At 45.9% G+C, this 20,349-nt stretch overlaps 1 protein-coding gene and 1 long non-coding RNA gene across 13 annotated transcripts in view; one reads left to right on the top strand and one right to left on the bottom strand.

The window, feature by feature from the left end:
- Positions 1-20,349, top strand: part of DAB1 (DAB adaptor protein 1) — a 996,155-nt gene that overhangs the window by 87,415 nt on the left and 888,391 nt on the right. The window lies entirely within an intron of this gene.
- Positions 1-20,349, bottom strand: part of LOC137520877 (uncharacterized) — a 169,001-nt gene that overhangs the window by 65,669 nt on the left and 82,983 nt on the right. For 2 of the 3 annotated variants that reach the window (XR_011021959.1, XR_011021957.1), the window contains exon 1: positions 9,170-9,324. The exons of the other annotated variant lie outside the window; for it this stretch is intronic. This is a non-coding gene — a long non-coding RNA (uncharacterized lncRNA). Of the gene's footprint in view, positions 1-9,169; positions 9,325-20,349 lie in introns of those variants that run through there. 3 annotated transcript variants of the gene reach the window in all.

Genomic DNA, 20,349 nt, shown 5'->3' with positions numbered 1-20,349 from the left:
TCTGTTTGTCTGTCTATCTATCTATCTATTTATCTGTCTGTCTATTTATCAATCATCTATCTATCTATCTATCTATCTATCTATCTATCTATCTATCTATCTATCTATGTTTATCCATCTCTCTTTTATCTGTTTGATTGCATCTATCTGTTTGTCTGTCTATCGATCAGTCTTTCTGACTGTCTCTATTCCTGTGTATCTGGCTGTCTCTAGTCTGTCTATCTACCTATCTTTCCATCTATCTATGTACATTCACCATCCTGAGCTTTTGGATTCTCAGAATGATGCTGAAGTTCTAGCAATGATGCAACCATCGCACATGCCCAAGGTCAAACTGACTAGCTAAATATATCTCTAGTTTTCATTTGCAATTAGTGTGTGTTAATTCTATACATTAATTACTTACAGCATTGAAAAGGTCTTTGCCTTCTGCAGCTCTTACTCATGGCTGCTCACAGAGAAAAAGTAATATATGTAATGAAATAAATGTAATTTATTTATAGGAAGGAAGCGACATGGGCTAGTTTGTCGCAAATACTTTTCTCTAGACACTGCGACTCGTAGCTTAGTAGCAGGTTGGCACTGATTTAGGCAGGTACTATGTCATTCATGGTAGATCAGGTGAACAATCAATACAGTCCTGATATTGATCTTTTATCTGGTCAACCTACTTGTGTTTGTAGATATGACAACATTTCAGTAGAAAAGAGAATGCAAATTGAGCCAATCAGAACCATCAGAAAGTGCATTTGATTGGTAACTGTCACATATCTCAATACACTGTTTGACAGCTTAGTGAGCAGAGTGCCCAAATATCACATTTTGTGTATACAATGAAACTTCTGCTGCTAAAAAAATTGTCTTAAAGCGGACCTGAACTCAAAACTTCCTCTCTGCTCTAAAAGCTAAGCTAACACACTAACTTTTAAAGAAAAACATTTCTTTGTTACAGCAGATACAAATCCTGCAATAAATCTGCAGCGTGTCTACTTCCTGCTTTCATGGAAGCAAACATATGGTTAACATCCTGTGTTTACCAATTAGGTGCTCTGCCATGACAACCAGCTGACTCAGCTGAGATCAAATTGCAGATGTGGTAATTTAATCACAGATGAGGTGGATATAGACAGGCTAAACTCTCTAAATACATTCAATGTTTATTTCTCTATGCTTTCCTTCTGTTCTGCACAAGCATTCAGGTCCTCTTTAAATTCATTTATTTGTTTTATTAACATTTATTAAAATTGTATTTAAAAAAAGTCCTCTGTCTCCAGACAGCACCAGTGGTGAAGGTTTATGGTGATCCCTAGGCCCAGGGGCACCTCTAGCCATTTTTTCACTGCAGGCGTGAAAACCTGTGGCGTCCCCCAAATAAGAGGGACACAAATAGTCTCCAGTGTGGGTCTTTCAACGCCATCTTCCCCTAGCCCTGCTCTGCCTGCCGGAAGACTCCCATAGGCTGAGGTAAGCTCCGGGCTGCAGGGAGTTAACTAGGGTGGCGTCTATTAGATGCTGCAAGCCAGTTCACCGCCTGGCGGGTCCAGCTACTGCAGCCCCCCCCCCCCCCTGCACAGCACCCCAGGCGACCGCTTGGTCGGCCTGGTGGACCAGGCGCCCCTGTGTAGGCCTCGGGACGTTCATCCAGCACCCCTGTACAGAACCTCTAAATCGGGACTTTCCCGGGTAAAACAGGATAGTTGGTGGTGGGCCTGCAGATCCCTTTCTGATCAGATCCTATCAGAGAGGGATCGGTCTCATGGTTGATCTGCCCATACATCGAGTGACATGGGGGTACTGTGAGAAGAGCACAACCTGCAGCTCTGAGAGTCTGTGCTACACAAGTGTCCACAGAAAGGTTCCTGGCCAGTGAGTTATCTGAGATCGCTTAATTCACACACATAAAAGCAAGCTGCGCCATTGAGCGCCTGCACGGGACTAGGAAAATATTTGTGCTTGAAGATAGGCTTTAAATATTAAGTGCTGTTTGCAGAAGTTGCTGTGTGCTGTAAATGAGATTGTTTGGCTAATCATAACAGAGCGGTTATAGCGGGAGAAGGCTCGAGTCAATTTCCACCAGCTTCAACTTTTGAGAACAGCTTTAGACTCGGCGTGAGGCTGTTCTGGATGAAAGACGCAGCTTTGCAAATGGGGCTTGTTTTTGGAATGGCCAATTATAGAGTCACTGAAGCGAGTGAATCGGGGAGAAGTGCTTAGTCTAATCGTTGCCAGTCTCACCTGTAAGTAAATGGAACGGGCCGTGTGCCTGCTAGTCTCCAGCCTCAGCTAAACTCCTGCTGGAATTAACAGTTCGGAAAGGGGGGAAAGCATGCTATATACCTTCTTGCATTAGCCATTCAAACCTGCACTGTTCAACCTGAAGTAAACAAAAATAGCTGATACTTACCTATGAATGGGGAATGCTTTGGATCTTGTTGAGCCTTCCCTGCCCCCTCTTGGTCCCTTCATTCCAGCACTGTCAACCCAATTCTTCATACTCAATCAACTAATCGAGTACACCTTCGGGGACCCTCAGAAGAGTGCTCCTGAAAATGGGTGGTTCCCAGGGGCGTAACAATAGACCCTGCAAGAGATGCAGCTTCAGGGGGCCAAGAAGCAGCAAGGGGCCTCTTTGGCGGAGATGTTTCTTGTCCCTGTACTGATAGACTGACAACTAAGGGCACGGAGAGAAAAAAACCTTTCTGTTTCTGTTCTCTCTTTCTGCGGTTTTCTGTATGCGTTTTCTTGTCTGTATGTGTAAAAACACGCACGTTTAATCACAGAAGCTAATGTAATTGATAGAGAAAATGTGTGCAGTGCTTCCCTGCTGTCTGTTTTTATTTGCATTGGGAAAACTCATTCAAGTGTGCACTAGTCAGTTGAATAACATTGGTTCTCAATTTACTTGTGCAGAAAGCGGGGTGGGAGGGGGCCCATCCAAAGTTTTGCAGGGGGGCCCAGTGATTTCTAGTTACGCCTCTACTAGTTCCGTACTGCGCATGTGCAAGTGCAATACTTAGCCGCCCATCTTTGGGAGCACTCGGCCTCCTGAAGCCTTCTGAGGGCTCCCGGAAGCAGTGTAACTTCAGAAGGAGGCAGCACTGGAAGAAGGGGACAGGGAGGGCTCAATAGGATCCAGGGCCTTCCCTCTTCATAAGTAAATATCAGACTTTTTTATGCTAAAGGTTTGCTTTAAAGTACCTCATCCCTTGGCCATGCAAAATATTTTATATCATGGGGATCCCTTAAGACGTCCATACACTTGTCAGTTTTCCCTCTCAATTCCCAGCAGATTCACTCTGATTGAACTTGCTAGAAAAAGATGCTACAATATGCAAGCTCGATCAATATTTGGATTTATTTTGACTAAGAATCGATCAGCAGAAGCTGACCAGAGCAGCTGTAGATCGACGTCTCATAGCATTGAACTGCAATCTATTAAAATTTGTCTAGTGTGTTGAAGAAATCAGTCCCTCTCTGATCAGGTCCTGATTTGAGAGGGATCGATCTTTTGGCCACATCGGTTGCCCATGTATTAGTGTATGGGTAACTTTGAATTTCCTGCCTCTCATAACCTGGTTATAGCTATCTGTCTTAAGATTTGATGCTGTCAACTTGTATAAGACAGCACGCCTTGTCACCCCTTCCTCTGATAGCCTCTCTGTACACATCACTGACTAAGGCCTTGCCTCTCTGCCTGATCTCTGGCGATGTGGCCTGGGAATTGACAGGTAAGTCAACTCCATACCAACCAAATTCTCATTTCTTAAATTGTATAGTTACCCTACCGGCCTTTGGCCAAAAATAATGTCATTTTTGTGAAGAGTTTACAGTGCCCCCAACTTTCCTACATGGTCATAGTTGGCCAGACTGCCTGGTAGCAGCCATCTTGCTAATAATGTAATATCAAGTTCAATCTCTAAGACCAAAACTGCTATTTTACTAACTTAACAGCTTTCTATCAGTGAAGCTTTCATACAGATGACCCTTGATGTAAAGCCAGCCTTATCTCATCCATTCAGAGATAAAAGAACAATCTGCTAGAAAGCATAATGTAGCTCAGTTCATTGACTTATAGGGCTCCCAGAAAAAAAAATGTAAGTAAGCCCTTTAACTTCTTCAGGCACAATTGGTTTGATCTATACACATGTATGCGGTTAGGGGGTGGTACAGTCAACAGTTGAAAACCTAATAGTGGCAGTGTCTGTATTTAGGCAGCTGCAGCCTGCACAGCGCACCTTGCCTGGGAACGAGTACAGGAGAGAGCCCATTTTGGGGGGAACTTATGATTGTGTCTGTCATTGAGAAAGGGGTTGGGTTTTGGAAGTTGATGATTCAATGTAGTTTGTTTCATTTCTCAGAGTGCGGGATGGTACAGTTTGATATGCATTGTGGTAGCCGCGCATTCATGTGTCCTTGCCTGGTTTAGCTGCCTTGTTTGCCTTGTTACTACTGACAGCTGACGTGCAATTGCCTGGAAAACTGCTTCATCCAGTTTTACATGCATTTGCATAACCATTCAGGTAAAATGTAGCATTTTAAGAAACCTGTCTGCTTCACAAGCCTAACAGCCGAGTGACAGGGAAATGAAACACTGATAGAGGCTGCATAGAAAAGGACCGTGGCAGACCTGTTATGAGCTAATGCAGCCCTGGGCCAAAATGGATGCAAGGGCCCTTAGGCTAGGTTCACATTGGCATGGATTTTATACTTTGCACAGTGCAGTGGATGCACTATTAACATACACATTGGACATGTGTCATCAGGCCCGGTTTTACATTACTGGAGTCTATAGGCACAGATGTCCTGGCACCCTATACTTTGCCCTTTCTTGAACTTTCAGCAAAAACTCAGTATACAGAGGCGCCAGAGTAGAGTAAAATGTTTTAAAAAACGCATAAAAGCAGAGGGGGATGTTAAAGTGGACTTACCTCCCTCTTACAAAAAAAGAAAACTCACTTGAGTCTTGATAAAACAGAAATGACAAATAATTTATTCAACTCCACAAATGCAACGCGTTTCGCGGGGCTGACCACGCTTCTTCAGGCAAAAATGGGAGCACAACTGGATTAAAAACAAAATATACACAAAATAACTACCCACAGAATTGCAACAATTGGCGCAGCAGATAATTGGTAAAGAACACATAAAATAATTGCTACATAAAGCATTGCTACAAAAAAACATTTTCCGCCCACATAAACACAGGGCCATGCAAATAAGCTTAGATGTCAGAAATCAAATAGCTAAGGCTTAATGCTCACAGATTAGAGGGTTCATATTGTATGTCTCAAAGTGAAACCGTTACATGGTTGAGCTGGGTATAGGCCACAGTCTATTCCCAATACCAGACAATATATAGAGCGTTATATGGACACAAAAAGGATTAATACAAACTGCAAGCATAAAGTATAAGTTAACTTACTTATATGTTGTCTGGGATTGGAAATAGACCGTGGCCTATACCCAGCTCAACCATGTAACTGTTTCACTTTGAGACATACAATATGAACCCTCTAATCTGTGAGCATTAAGCCTTAGCTATTTGATTTCTGACATCTAAGCTTATTTGCCTGGCCCTGTGTTTATGTGGGCGGAAAATGTTTTTTTGTAGCAATGCTTTATGTAGCAATTATTTTATGTGTTCTTTACCAATTATCTGCTGCGCCAATTGTTGCAATTCTGTGGGTAGTTATTTTGTGTATATTTTGTTTTTAATCCAGTTGTGCTCCCATTTTTGCCTGAAGAAGCGTGGTCAGCCCCGCGAAACGCGTTGCATTTGTGGAGTTGAATAAATTATTTGTCATTTCTGTTTTATCAAGACTCAAGTGAGTTTTCTTTTTTTGTAAGAGGGAGGTCAGTCCACCTTAACATCCCCCTCTGCTTTTAAGCGGTTTTAAAACATTTTACTCTACTCTGGCGCCTCTGTATACTGAGTTTTTGCTGACCTTCTAGTCCACCCTGGGTGGAGGGATGCATCCCCATCTACTAGCTACAGAGAGCGACTTCTTAACCTGAGTGGGGTCAGGTCCTAATGCTCCCCACCTGCATTTAAAGTGGTTGCCTATGGGTGACCCGTGTTTGTGAGTATATACACATAAAATTGTATTGAACTCTTCATTTTACCTGACAATACTGCACCATATTGGGCTCTCGATTCTCTTCTTGTTTTTAAGCATACTCCTTGAACCTACAAACCCCCACCCCACGAACCGCACCCCAAGTGGGCTGGCTAGCCCACCTGTCACTTCCACCTTACTTCCCCTGCCTGTCATAGCTACAGGAGTCTCTTAGCATTAGGTAGCTAGAGATACTGATAGTAGTAAGTTGCTAGTGGTGCCTCAGACAGAAGCAACATCTAATCAGTGGAATGCATAGAGCAGGGTGGGTGACTCTCTAATTTACGCTCTGCTCGGGACTCTGCATAGGGAAGGAGGGAGGCACTAGGGAAGGGGAGTGAGTGAGCCGCCTTTCCATCATCAGGTGCCTGTAGGCGCATGCCTACAGTGCCTTATGGTAAATCCATCCCTGTGTGTCATACAGAGCGTATCATGTATGACATGTCTGCTGCCCAGTAAATCATACCAGTATCTTGTACCACACAGCCTTGTAGGAGGTGAATCAAGAAGACTTTGAAGTAAAAAGTACACACAAGGACAGGAGCCCAATACAGTGTAATAAAATGTGGAAGATTGTAAGTAACAAAACCAGGTACTGGTTTGCCAGAGAGCAACTACCTTCAGCACATGTGAGGAAACACCGGAGTATGATAAAAAAAAATTAACTTGTTGTTAATTTTTTTTTATTATTAAATACCAATATTTTACTATAAAACATAAAATATTGATATTTGATACCAATATTTTACTATGGGCAAATCTAACCCTACTCTCAGTTCCGATCTGCCTGGCAGCCTACTCACCCTCTTCCTCCTAGGCTCGCAGCTGTCCCGGCTGTCCTCTCCTCACACTGGCCAGAACCTTGGCGGGCACTGGGCACTAATAGCTAAGAACAGGTGGAAGGAGAGAGCGACTGTCCCGGCTCTAGGGATCGGGAGCACTTCCTGCTAGTCCCGCTTCAGCAGCCGGGCGTCTCTGTGCAGCAGCAGTACGTGCTTGTCCTCGCGGGGTGGCCACATTGGTTTACTCCTGCACCTTCCCTCCAATCCTGCACAGACGGGATATGCGGACACTGGCTGCACAAGTGGACTAAATGAGCGCCGCCATAGGAGGCAATGCAAAATAGCGGCATTATTGTGTTATCAGTCAGCAATAAGAAACCATCTCTCACTGTTCTTTTATTAACCCTGTTGTCAAGGCACTGGGGAGTGCGAAGGATTAACTGTTTTTTTTTTTTTTTGAACACTCTAAAAGGGAGGGGTGTTAACAGCTGTCTCTCTAATTAGATTGTGCTGTCATCTCAACAGGAAAGGGAGCTCCCAGAACCAGCCAGTCAGGTATTTTCAATATCTTTATTGCAAAATGTACAGATGTATTATGTACAAAACTTGTGCATTTAAGCTTACGGCTATCATCCTCAATGCTGCTAAGCGATCGATTGTGGCTTTATGGCGCTCCCAGTCTCCACCAACAAGAGATATGCTGATTAATAAAAATCTTGATGTGAAACAAATGAAAGAGCTAATGGCTAGACTTAATAACTCAGTTAATAAGTTTGATGATATTTTGCACCCATGGGTGATGTGAAAAGCCATGGAGAATTCTGGGCCTATCAGTTGACATCACTTGAATCTTTAGAACCTCAAGTCTTTTCACTCTCAATGCTCTTTCTCTCTCTCTTTTCTTTCTTTTAATTAGTTTCTATGACACAATTTGGACCTTTCTGTGACAGGTGATTTGTTTTATGAAGTTTGTACATTATTATTGATCATGTATTGTCCATCTACTTTATGTTCACATATATTGTGATACAGGCATATAGGAAGCTGATGTTTTAGACCAGTGGTCCTCAAACTAAGGCCCGCTGGTCGAATGTGGCCCCCTGAGGCTTTTTTACCCCTTCCCCCCCTCCCCCCCGCACAAAATGTATTACTTATAGATGCAGTCAGCTACATCTTTAAATATTGATGGTCCGTATATAGAATAGCAGTGCTGGCACCGCCCATCCACATGGAAGCCAGAAAGCAGTAATTTGCTGGTTTCCAATCAAATTACACATCAGGTGACACTGCTGTCCACTGCAGGTTGTCACCTGGATATGCTTCACTGTCTGGTCCGCAAAAACTTCTACATCATTTTATGTATACTCCGGCCCCCCAGCAGTCTGAAGTACATTGACCCGGCCCTCGACCCAAAATGTTTGGGGACCCCTGTTCTAGACCCTTTTACTATACAGTACCATTTGCCATAGTTCCTTCTTTTTGTATATATTGCAAAGTTCGTTATCCTGGACTCAGCAACCAGAAGTCTCAAGTAGCCGGCATGCTCGAGGGGATAATGGGGATGTGTTTTTTTTTTTGGGAGGGGGGGAGGGTTTGGCAAGTTTGAAGGTATTAAAATACTTACTGAGCCTTCAGCAACGTCTTGTAGCCTTCCTGCAGCTTCTAGCGGCTTTCCGGTACAGTGCACAGAAGGTGGCGCATCACCTGATTAGATGCGGGTGACAAGTCAGGTGACAAGTCGGCACGAGTGCACATAGGACGCCAGAAAGCCACTAGGAGCCCACATTTTCAGCCTGTTACTAAAGCAACCAGCAAACACATGTATCTTGCATCATGTGATCCCCATCCGTGCCAGATACTGGGGACTCTGATCATGTATCTATTTGTTTTAAAAACCCAATAAAAAGATATGTTAAAAAAAAAAAGTTTTCTCCTAGGGAAAAATTTTCATCACCTTTTTAAAATAACTTTTAGGGCTTGTTCATACTGCAGACATTTTCGGGGGTTTGGTTTTTTTTACACGCGGGCGATTTTAAAACTTGCCCCCTGACCGCGTGGACTTTTAGCAAAGTGCTAAAAAGTTATTTTAAATCGAAGATGAAGAATTATCTCCTAGGAGAAAACTCAGTAGAAAAAGTGAATTGCATATGGGTCAATGACTAATGAGCCCCATCTCAGGAGATGATTACTAAGCCTGGCCCCGGGTTCAGACAGAAAGCAGTGCAGGCGAAATAACAGCAGTAAAATCTGATTATTGTGCATACGCTCTACCTCTGTGTCCGCCTGGGTCTGTCCTCATGGTAGAGACCTCCAGACTTGAAAGACGAATTTGATGATGCTGAGAAACGTCTGCAGAACTTTGTTTGAAAAGCACTGAATATTGATGTTCCGCTGGAAGATGAAGCTCAGTGCAGAGAAAACTTTATTTATCCATTATGTCATCCAGGGGTAGAACTTAAAGTGCAGAGCGGCAACAAATAATTAATCTAGTTTGGTAAATTATTAATTTGGTCCTCTTCTGCAAGGTAGAAAATATTTAGTACCTTGTTCAGAAAGGTAACATTCGTGTCAAAACAAGTTATAGTTTAAGAGCTTTAAAGTAGAACTTAGCAATAGTTGCATGACAAAAATTTAGATGCTTGAAGAGTAGATAATGGCTTTTTTCTTTTTCCTTTTTTTTTTTTTTTTTAACCTGAAAACTTTCCCAGAATGTTACATATTGAAACTTGGATTTTATCTATAAAAAGCCAATACAGAACATGGCAATGGCAGCTTGCAAAGCTTGTGGCTGGCTTCAGACCAGTGGTGTAGCTTAGGAGCTGTGGGCCCTGATGCAAGTTTTACATTGGGGCCCCCCAAGCATTCTACACATGACAATTAATACTGCGCACCAAAACCTGCCAATGGCAACTACAGTGTCAGAGGTGCAAGAAGGGGATGGGGAGCAGTTTGTTAATGATTACCACTGTTCAAAGTATCTATAGAAGTGATTATTATGAGCACAGGACCAACAGGAAGCTAATGCTGTAGTTGAGGGAGGGCCGTATGGGGCCCCTCTGGCCCAAGGGCCCCGATGCGGTTGCTACCTCTGCACCCCCTATTGCTACGCCCCTGCTTCAGACTGCATATTGGTAGAAACGTTGCTGTGCGGTACCGTGCCACACTGCCAAAGACAGGCCTTCGGGGATTACCCTGTTAGTAACAGTAATCCCTGTCTGGCCGCCAGCGAAACAGGAAGTGATGCTAGCTCGCACTCACTTCCTGTTTTTGGAACATGGAAGTGGGCGGAAGTGTACTGCTACCGCCATCATTTTTAAAAATCCATGCGTCGCCATAGACTTACATGACTTCCGGCCTGCCGCTGGAGTCCCACAGTAATATAAGCATTTGCTAATGTTAAATGGGGCACTTCCAACGCACTGCACAGCACCACAGTTTTAACAGATTTAACCTATAGACTAACACTGCTCTGCGTTAGCAGTGCGGTAAAATGCAGCAACGCAACACCCCAGTGTGAAAGGGGAATCAGAGAAAGCCGCAGCATCTAGGGCTAGTGGGATGGGGCCACAATGCAGCGAGGTTTACAGACAGCAAACTGTCAGGACCATGGTCATGACATCACACTGTGGGAGGGGTTTTACCACAATATCATCCATACAGACCCCCCTGATGATCTGTCTGAGAAAAGTTAAAGATTTCTGGTGGGAAAGGGGGTATCAGCTACTGATTGGGATGAAGTTCAATTTTCTCTTTAAACCTGGCATTGCCTCACCCCATTCTTGTTGATGGGTGGGCGTCAAGGAAACGCCAGGGAACATGCAGACAAAAGGGTTCTGCGGTGGTGCTCACACCATGCCAATGTTTGGCCTCCACATTAATCGGCATTGCATGCCACAACCAGATCTCAACTAATTGCATTTTGGTTGCGGACCTTAGTTCTTTTTGTCTGCCATTAACCTCCTGGGGGATACAATTATATCGCCCAGGAGGTGGCGCAGCACTATTTTTTAAAATTTTTTATTTTTTAAATCATGTAGCGAGCCCAGGGCTCGCTACATGATAGCCGCTGTGCAGCGGCATCCCCCCACCCCCTCCGATCGCCTCCGGCATACAAAGCAAACAGGAAATCCCGTTCAGAACGTGATTTCCTGTTTGGCTTCCCCCGTCGCCATGGCGACTATCGGGATGACGTCATCGACGTCAACGACGTCGTGACATCAGAGGGAGTCTCGATCCACCCCTCAGCGCTGCCTGGCACTGATTGGCCAGGCTGCGCACGGGGTCTTGGGGGGGGGGGGCGGCGCGGCACGGCGGGTAGCGGCGAATCAGTGCGGAGCGGCGGCTATCGGTATATACACGCAGCTAGCAAAGTGCTAGCTGCGTGCAACAAAAAAAAATTATGCAAATCGGCCCACCAGGGCCTGAAAAATCCTCTGTGGCGGCTTACCCCGAGCTCAGCTCGGGATTATCCCCCAGAGGGTTAAATGAAAAGAAGTGAACTCACAAATATAAAAATGGTGATCAGGATTTCAAATGTGAAGATTTTGTTTATAAGATGTCTGCTTTTGTATAAAGATGGCCTCTACAGTATATGTTTTAAGGTGGCCACACACCATACAATTTTTTAAATATCTGTTCATTTTAAGAATTGCAATCAATTTTTCTGACTGATTGTAACATTTAAAATATATGACCAATGTACCACACACATGTGTTAAATGTTTCCCAAATTATGATAAAAATGACTGGAACCTCTGACAAAATTGCTAGGGTGTGTATATTAATAAATTGACAATCTAACACACCATACAATCATTAGAAAGATTGAAGAAAAATATCTAGCTTTCGATTTTTTCGGGCGATCGATAGTTTCTATCGAATTGCTGTAAAATCGGATCATTTTATTGTATCGTGTGTGGCCACCTTAAGGGTACTCACTAATTTTTGGCAATATTTTTATTTTTGGACTTTGCAACCCCTTTAATGAAGAACAGGAACAGTACAGGAAGTAGGCTGGTACAAGGGAGACATGAGTAAATCACATTGATTAATAGCTATATCCTAATAGTTATACAGCGGCCACAGGCAATTCCGTATTGACTTTCGCAATGCCCATGTGACCTCTCATAATATTCCGGATCATTAAAACGTAACTAATGCATTCTGCAATTAACTGTTCCTTTATTAGGAAATCTCCCGCACAAGTGATCTTTGTCTATGGCGGCACTTCGGCGAGCGATCGATCAATTAAAGGGGTGTTTAGGGTGTTTGGAGTCTGCACGGTTCCACGCGTTCCTCTTCGTTAGCACCTCGTCATAATAATCTGCATCTGCTCTTTACTCTAATGAAGCAACTGGAAAACTCAGGGCCTAAATGGGTACAGTACTTACAAAACACTGTGCTGTCAAATCATCTCATTTATTTAATTGGTGGGGAATTTCTAATGCAGAAGACTTGGTTTTAATGGTAAACAAAAAGAAAAAAAAATCAGTAAACAAAAACGTCTGGCATACGGGGTTGTCAATTAAAGGTAATCTGTCTGTAAGGAAACGCGGAAATGCCGCCGTCTCTCAAGGTGAGGCGGCTGTTTCCGCGTCCAGCATGGCGTCACAACGCGGAAAAAACGCTGCATGCCGCATAGGCAGTGCGGCGGAATCCGCATTGGGAACGGCGGAATCCGCATCAGAGGCGGCCCCCGCACTAGATACATTGCATGACAGTACTGGTGTGGCTGGGACTGATAGTCCACCAAGATTCAGACTTACACGCGCGCGAGCAGAGAGGCAGAGTTTAAATAGCAGTTAGAAGGGTGTCGGCTGACCAGCTGGGTCAGCTGACAAATTCCACTGCTCTCATTGGACCAGCAATTAGGGAGGTCCTGGAAAGGTCCTAGAGTATATATACTGCTGGTTGTTCACTTGCTCTTTGTCTGGCGTACGATCACATACGTGGGAGCACCCAGATCCGTAGTCAGATCCGCAAGTGTGCCGGGACCAGCTGGAGCTGTAATCCTACACTTAGCTAGATATTTGATAGCTAAAGTACTAGTTTGATTGTGATTATATGTTATGACTTTTGCCTGCCTCGACTATCCTCCTGAACTCTGACCTTGTACCTCGATATTTCTGATACTCTGTTGCCGAACCTCGGCTCGTTCCTAGACTTTGTTTCTGCCTCCTGATTTTGTACCCCGATATATCTGATACCCCGCTGCCGAACCCTGCCTGTACTTTGACTCCGCCTTTGCCTACTGTATTTGTACTTTATCTGTCCGTGTGTGTACGACCTGGCTTGTCTGACCTCGAGAACCGACCTCACGATTGGAGGCGGTTCCCAGTCCTGTTAGTGACACTTCTTCCTGAGTGTCACTCTCGGACTTTCCTTCCTACTGTCAGTCTGACTCCTCCCGTCTTGGAGAGCTCAGGTCTGCGGAAGGAATCCGTGCAGTTCTCCTTGCTGCACTGAGGCCTAGGCCTCCTAGTGTTACTGTTACACCAAAACACTACACTCTACTCAGGCGAACAGAGGTTAGTTTGTATATCGGATTATCGGTGAGACTGCAGATCACTTATAATCTGGTATATATCTGTATTTCCGGCGATACTGCAGATCACCGGTAATCAGATACTCTCTGCGCCCACCGATCGTTACAGAACGCCAGACCCAAAAAATGCAAATGGACGCACATACTGACCGTCTGGGCGCACTTGCCACTTTGGTGGAAAACATCAACCAAGTGCTGGGTAGCCACAAGACTATGATTGATGTCCTGTCAGGCTCTGTGCAAACCCTCCAGACGTCAGTTGATTCAGTGCGATCCTCTCCTAGTACTGACATACGTATGCCTGTACCTGATAAATTTTCCGGCCACAAGTCTGACTTCCGGAATTTCAGGAGTAGAGTGTTATCGTATTTCGAGTTGAGACCCCGATCCTCGGGGACTGAGACCCAACGGGTCACCTTTATTAAAACTTTGCTGTCTTGTGACTCCCAGTCATGGGCATACAACCTGCCTTCTACCGATACTGCTTTGACCTCGGTAGAGGAATTTTTTAAGGCCATGGCCGTAATCTACGACGACCCTGACCTTGCTGCATCCTCTGAGCGGAAGCTCAAACTTTTACGGCAAGGCAGGGGTCCAGTCGAGGATTACGCGGCCGAATTTCGTAGGTGGTCAGTTACGGCCAGGTTTGGCACTTATGCCCTGTTAGATTACTTCCTGTCTGGGTTGTCGGATGAGGTCTCCGACCTAATGTTAAGCCAACCCGAACCCAAAACAGTCGACGAGGCCATCTCATCGGCCATTCGAATCGACCGTAGGCTACGCCATCGGAGACAGACTAGGGGCAGTCATCGGCTTAGGCCGACCTCTTACACAGTGCCTCCCGCTGCACCCCTAGTAACTCCGTCTCCTTCTGTCTCATCATCTCCGGTCTTGCCTCCACCTGAGCCGATGCAGATCGGTCGGTCTAAGTTGACCCAAGTGGAGAGAAGACGGAGATTGTCGGAACAACTATGTTTATACTGTGGTGAAGGGGGGCATAGGGTACGAGACTGTCTCATTAAGCCTAATAAGGATAAGCCGGGAAACGCTACCGCCTAGGAGTGATAAGGGGTGACACCCTAGGCGCCCAGCTCGCACCCCTGAAAGAAAGACGATTGCTCCTCCCCTGTACGATTACATGGGGGGACAAATCTGAAGCCACAGAGGCCTTTATTGATTCAGGCTCTGCGGCTAACTTCATGAGTTCCGAATTTGCAGAGAAGTTGGACATTCCTCTCATCCCAGTAAAACCACCTATCCAGGTTACTGCCGTGGACGACTCCCCGTTACAAAGGGACCGTCCGCTCTCCCAGACACCAGAGGTGGAAGTCGGTACTGGGGTACTGCATAGGGAGAGTTTACGTTTTTTTGTGTTACATATGACCACCTCCACCATTGTCCTAGGTATGCCTTGGCTGCAGCTTCATTCGCCACAGATCAATTGGGCGACAGGACAATTAACCAGTTGGTCAGACTTCTGTTCCCAACAGTGCCTAGGAAAAGTGGTATTAGGTCAGACCAAGGTACATGTGGAGGGTGTTCCCGAGCAATACTCCGAGTTCTCGGATGTATTCTGTCCCAGGGCTGCTGATAGGTTACCTCCTCATCGCCCTTTCGATTGCCCCATCGATCTCCGTGCCGGTTGTATGCCCCCTAGGGGTCACCTGTATAATTTGTCTGGACCAGAGAAGGTGGCTATGCAGGAGTACATCCGTGACAATTTGGCCAAGGAGTTCATTCGCCCCTCCCGCTCGCCTGCAGGGGCCGGTTTCTTTTTTGTTAAGAAAAAAGACGGAGGTCTTCGACCTTGCATCGATTATCGGGGCCTAAATAAAATCACGGTGAAGAATCGTTATCCGTTGCCATTAATAGACGATTTATTCACGCAGGTCACAGACGCTAAGATCTTTTCAAAATTGGATCTGAGGGGTGCATACAACCTGATCCGCATTAGAGAGGGCGATGAATGGAAGACGGCCTTCAACACACCCGATGGGCATTACGAGTACTTAGTGATGCCCTTCGGGTTGTGCAATGCGCCAGCCGTCTTCCAGGAATTGATTAACGAGGTATTCAGGGAGGTGTTGGGTAGGTTTGTGCTTGTATACCTTGACGATATACTAATTTACTCCAACAACCTCTCCGAGCACAGGGTCCATGTCAGATTTGTGCTAAACAAGTTGAGACAAAATCTGCTGTACGCCAAGTTGGAAAAATGTATTTTTGAAGTTACATCTGTCGCCTTTCTGGGGTACATAATCTCCACCTCGGGCCTGTCTATGGACCCTGCCAAGGTATCCGCTGTTCTGGAGTGGCCTCAGCCGGTGGGGTTAAAGTCGTTGCAACGTTTTCTGGGTTTTGCAAACTATTATAGGAGGTTCATAAAGGGGTACTCCACCGTTATTGCACCTCTCACCAGTCTCACTAGGAAAGGGGCGGATACTACTCACTGGTCGCCTGAGGCCCTACAGGCATTTTCGACCTTGAAGGAGCTGTTCTGCACAGCACCCATACTAAGACACGTAGACACTTCCTTCCCTTTTATTGTTGAGGTAGACGCCTCAGAAGTCGGGGTGGGGGCTGTGCTGTCTCAACGTTCAGGCTTACAGGGTAGATTGCACCCATGTGCCTATTTTTCTCGGAGATTCTCTCCAGCAGAGAGAAACTACGATATAGGCAACAGGGAACTCTTAGCCATTAAACTAGCCTTTGAAGAATGGCGTCATTGGTTAGAAGGAGCGGAGCATACTATCACGGTTTTTACCGACCACAAGAATCTGGAATACATCGAGGGGGCTAAGAGGTTAAGCCCTCGTCAGGCTCGATGGTCCCTGTTTTTTTCAAGGTTCACATTCGTGATTACGTACACCCCGGGCAGTAAGAATACTAAGGCAGATGCGCTATCCAGGTGCTTTGAGCCAGAAACAGCACAGGCCTCCGTCCCTGAGACGATTGTTCCGCGAAAATTGGTGCTGGCTGCAATTGATACTTGGGAAGACTGGAAGGAGACGTTGAGCCCCTTCCAGCAGGACATCCCAGAAGGGAAGCCTGAAGGGGTCATGTTTATTCCCTTGCCCTTTCGTCTTCAGATCCTTGAAATGTTCCACGCACATAAAAATGCTGGACATCCTGGAGTTGCCAGAACACAGGATCTTGTAGCCAGGTGTGCCTGGTGGCCTTCCCTGTCTGTTGATTGCAGGGAATTTGTTAGGGAATGCGCAGTATGTGCTAAGAGTAAACCCTCCCGGCTGGCACCTGTCGGTACCTTACAGCCTTTGCCCGCCCCGAGTGAGCCATGGACCCACTTGTCCATGGATTTCGTGGGGGAGCTCCCCAGGTCTGAAGGCATGTCGGTCATTTGGGTGGTAGTCGACCGCTTCAGCAAGATGGCCCATTTCGTGCCCTTGAAAGGACTCCCCTCGGCTCAGGAATTGGCCGACCTGTTCATCATCCACATTTTCCGGCTGCATGGCATTCCGGAAAACATAGTGTCGGATAGGGGAGTCCAATTCATTTCTAGATTCTGGAGGGCATTTTGCCACCAAATGGGCATGAAGCTGTCTTTCTCGTCCGGCTACCACCCACAGACTAATGGCCAGACTGAAAGGATAAATCAGTCTCTAGAACAATTTTTGAGATGTTATGTTGCGGAGGCACAAGACGACTGGGTCAGATTTTTGCCCTTCGCAGAATTTGCTCAAAATAACTTGAGAAATTCCTCCTCCGGATTTTCGCCTTTTCAGGTGGTAACGGGGAGATCGCCCAAGTTTTCCCCCTTGCCAGTTGCCTCCTCTCCGTTTCCAACCCTGGAAGCCTGGCACAGGGCATTTCAAGTCATCTGGGGGAAGGTGAAGAGTAATCTGGAAAGGGCATTCCAGAGTCAAAAGGGTCAGGCTGACAAAAGACGCTCATTGGAGTGGAAGTTCCAGCCAGGAGACTTGGTCTGGGTGTCCACACGTCACTTAACCCTGAGACAGCCCTCAGATAAACTGGGCCCCAGGTTTGTGGGTCCATTTTCAGTGGCCAAGAAGATCAACAACGTTACGTATTCCGTTGATCTTCCCGCCAGCATGCGTGGGGTAAAGTCCTTCCACGTATCCCTGCTTAAACCAGCAGTCCATGTGGGTCCCACTCCTCCTCCTCCTGTGGTGGTGGACGACCAACCTGAGTACGAGGTAGAAAAGATATTGGATTCACGCATGGTACAGAATTCGGTACAGTACCTCGTACATTGGAAAGGGTACGGCATTGAGGAGAGACAGTGGGTACCGGGTTCACGCATGCATGCAGACGAGCTAAGGAGGGAGTTTCATGCCTTACATCCCGAGAAACCTGGTAGGAGTTGTCCGGAGTCCACTCCTCGGGGGGGGGGGGGGTACTGTAAGGAAACGCGGAAATGCCGCCGTCTCTCAAGGTGAGGCGGCTGTTTCCGCGTCCAGCATGGCGTCACAACGCGGAAAAAACGCTGCATGCCGCATAGGCAGTGCGGCGGAATCCGCATCAGAGGCGGCCCCCGCACTAGATACATTGCATGACAGTACTGGTGTGGCTGGGACTGATAGTCCACCAAGATTCAGACTTACACGCGCGCGAGCAGAGAGGCAGAGTTTAAATAGCAGTTAGAAGGGTGTCGGCTGACCAGCTGGGTCAGCTGACAAATTCCACTGCTCTCATTGGACCAGCAATTAGGGAGGTCCTGGAAAGGTCCTAGAGTATATATACTGCTGGTTGTTCACTTGCTCTTTGTCTGGCGTGCGATCACATACGTGGGAGCACCCAGATCCGTAGTCAGATCCTGAAGTGTGCCGGGACCAGCTGGAGCTGTAATCCTACACTTAGCTAGATATTTGATAGCTAAAGTACTAGTTTGATTGTGATTATATGTTATGACTTTTGCCTGCCTCGACTATCCTCCTGAACTCTGACCTTGTACCTCGATATTTCTGATACTCTGTTGCCGAACCTCGGCTCGTTCCTAGACTTTGTTTCTGCCTCCTGATTTTGTACCCCGATATATCTGATACCCCGCTGCCGAACCCTGCCTGTACTTTGACTCCGCCTTTGCCTACTGTATTTGTACTTTATCTGTCCGTGTGTGTACGACCTGGCTTGTCTGACCTCGAGAACCGACCTCACGATTGGAGGCGGTTCCCAGTCCTGTTAGTGACACTTCTTCCTGAGTGTCACTCTCGGACTTTCCTTCCTACTGTCAGTCTGACTCCTCCCGTCTTGGAGAGCTCAGGTCTGCGGAAGGAATCCGTGCAGTTCTCCTTGCTGCACTGAGGCCTAGGCCTCCTAGTGTTACTGTTACACCAAAACACTACACTCTACTCAGGCGAACAGAGGTTAGTTTGTATATCGGATTATCGGTGAGACTGCAGATCACTTCTAATCTGGTATATATCTGTATTTCCGGCGATACTGCAGATCACCGGTAATCAGATACTCTCTGCGCCCACCGATCGTTACACTGTCACAGATAGGCGAGTTTGATAATCTTACTCCCCACGCATGTGCATTGTGTGTCTGTACATTTTGCTCTCAATATATTAAAATTACCTGGTTTTCTGGCAAAATCTACGCCCTTTCCCATCGTCACCCACATGAGACAGTCAGGGGAAAGGTACAAGCCAGTCATTCCCTATCAATACAGGTCATCTGACTCAGACCACCTCTTCCCTCTGCTGGTAAGAGATTAACTATTAGGGATGCTCGGAAAATTCCGCGGAATTATGAATTCCGTGATTCCGGCCGGAATTAGCTTAATTCCGATTCCGATAGTCAAATCGGAATTCCTATACCTCTCAAACGGAATTCCGCGGAAATTTTATAATTCCGACGGAATTTTCCGGAATAGCACAAAAAAAATCTCCCTCTCCCTCCTCCCTCCTCTATCCATATCATGCAGTAGGGAATTGCAGATTTTCAAAACAGCTTACATACCATAGCTGGGATTTGAACCCAGAACCTAGTGTGTAGTAGGTATCTGTCTTAACCTCTAGACCATGACCCACACTACATGCTAAAGCTGGCGGTAGCATAAACCATACTTCCATTATGATCAATTCGATAGAAAAAGTAGCATGATTAAGGATTTGTACTTTTTGAAAAGCATGCTTATATACCATAGCTGGGATTTGAACCCAGGACTTAGTGTGTAGTAGGTATCTGTCTTAACCTCTAGACCATGACCCACACTACATGCTAAAGCTGGCGGTAGCATAAACCATACTTCCATTATGATCAATTCGATAGAAAAAGTAGCATGATTAAGGATTTGTACTTTTTGAAAAGCATGCTTATATACCATAGCTGGGATTTGAACCCAGGACCAAGTGTGTAGTAGGTATCTGTCTTAACCTCTAGACCATGACCCACACTACATGCTAAAGCTGGCGGTAGCATAAACCATACTTCCATTATGATCAATTCGATAGAAAAAGTAGCATGATTAAGGATTTGTACTTTTTGAAAAGCATGCTTATATACCATAGCTGGGATTTGAACCCAGGACCTAGTGTGTAGTAGGTATCTGTCTTACCCTCTAGACCAGGGGTCCCCAAACATTTTGGGTTGAGGACCGGGTCAACATACTTCAGACCGCTGGTGGGCCGGAGTAAACATAAAATGATGTAGAAGTCTTTGCGGACCAGACAGTAAAGCATACCCAGGTGACAATCTGCAAGCCAATTGGACAGCAGTGTCACCTGATGTGGAATTTGATTGGAAACCAGCAAAATTTCTGCTTTCTGGCTTCCATGTGGATGGGGGGTGCTGCACTGCTATTCCATATGTGGACCACCAATATTTAAAGATGTAGCTGACTGCATTTATAAGCAATACATTTTCTGTGTGGGGGGCCGGTAAGAAAGCCTTAGGGGGCCACATTCGGCCCGCGGGCCTTAGT

Source organism: Hyperolius riggenbachi, chromosome 6, assembly GCF_040937935.1.
Source record: "Hyperolius riggenbachi isolate aHypRig1 chromosome 6, aHypRig1.pri, whole genome shotgun sequence".
NCBI lineage: Eukaryota > Metazoa > Chordata > Amphibia > Anura > Hyperoliidae > Hyperolius > Hyperolius riggenbachi.
Note: the sequence above shows the minus strand (reverse complement) of the source record. Positions and strands in the feature narration are given on the sequence as shown.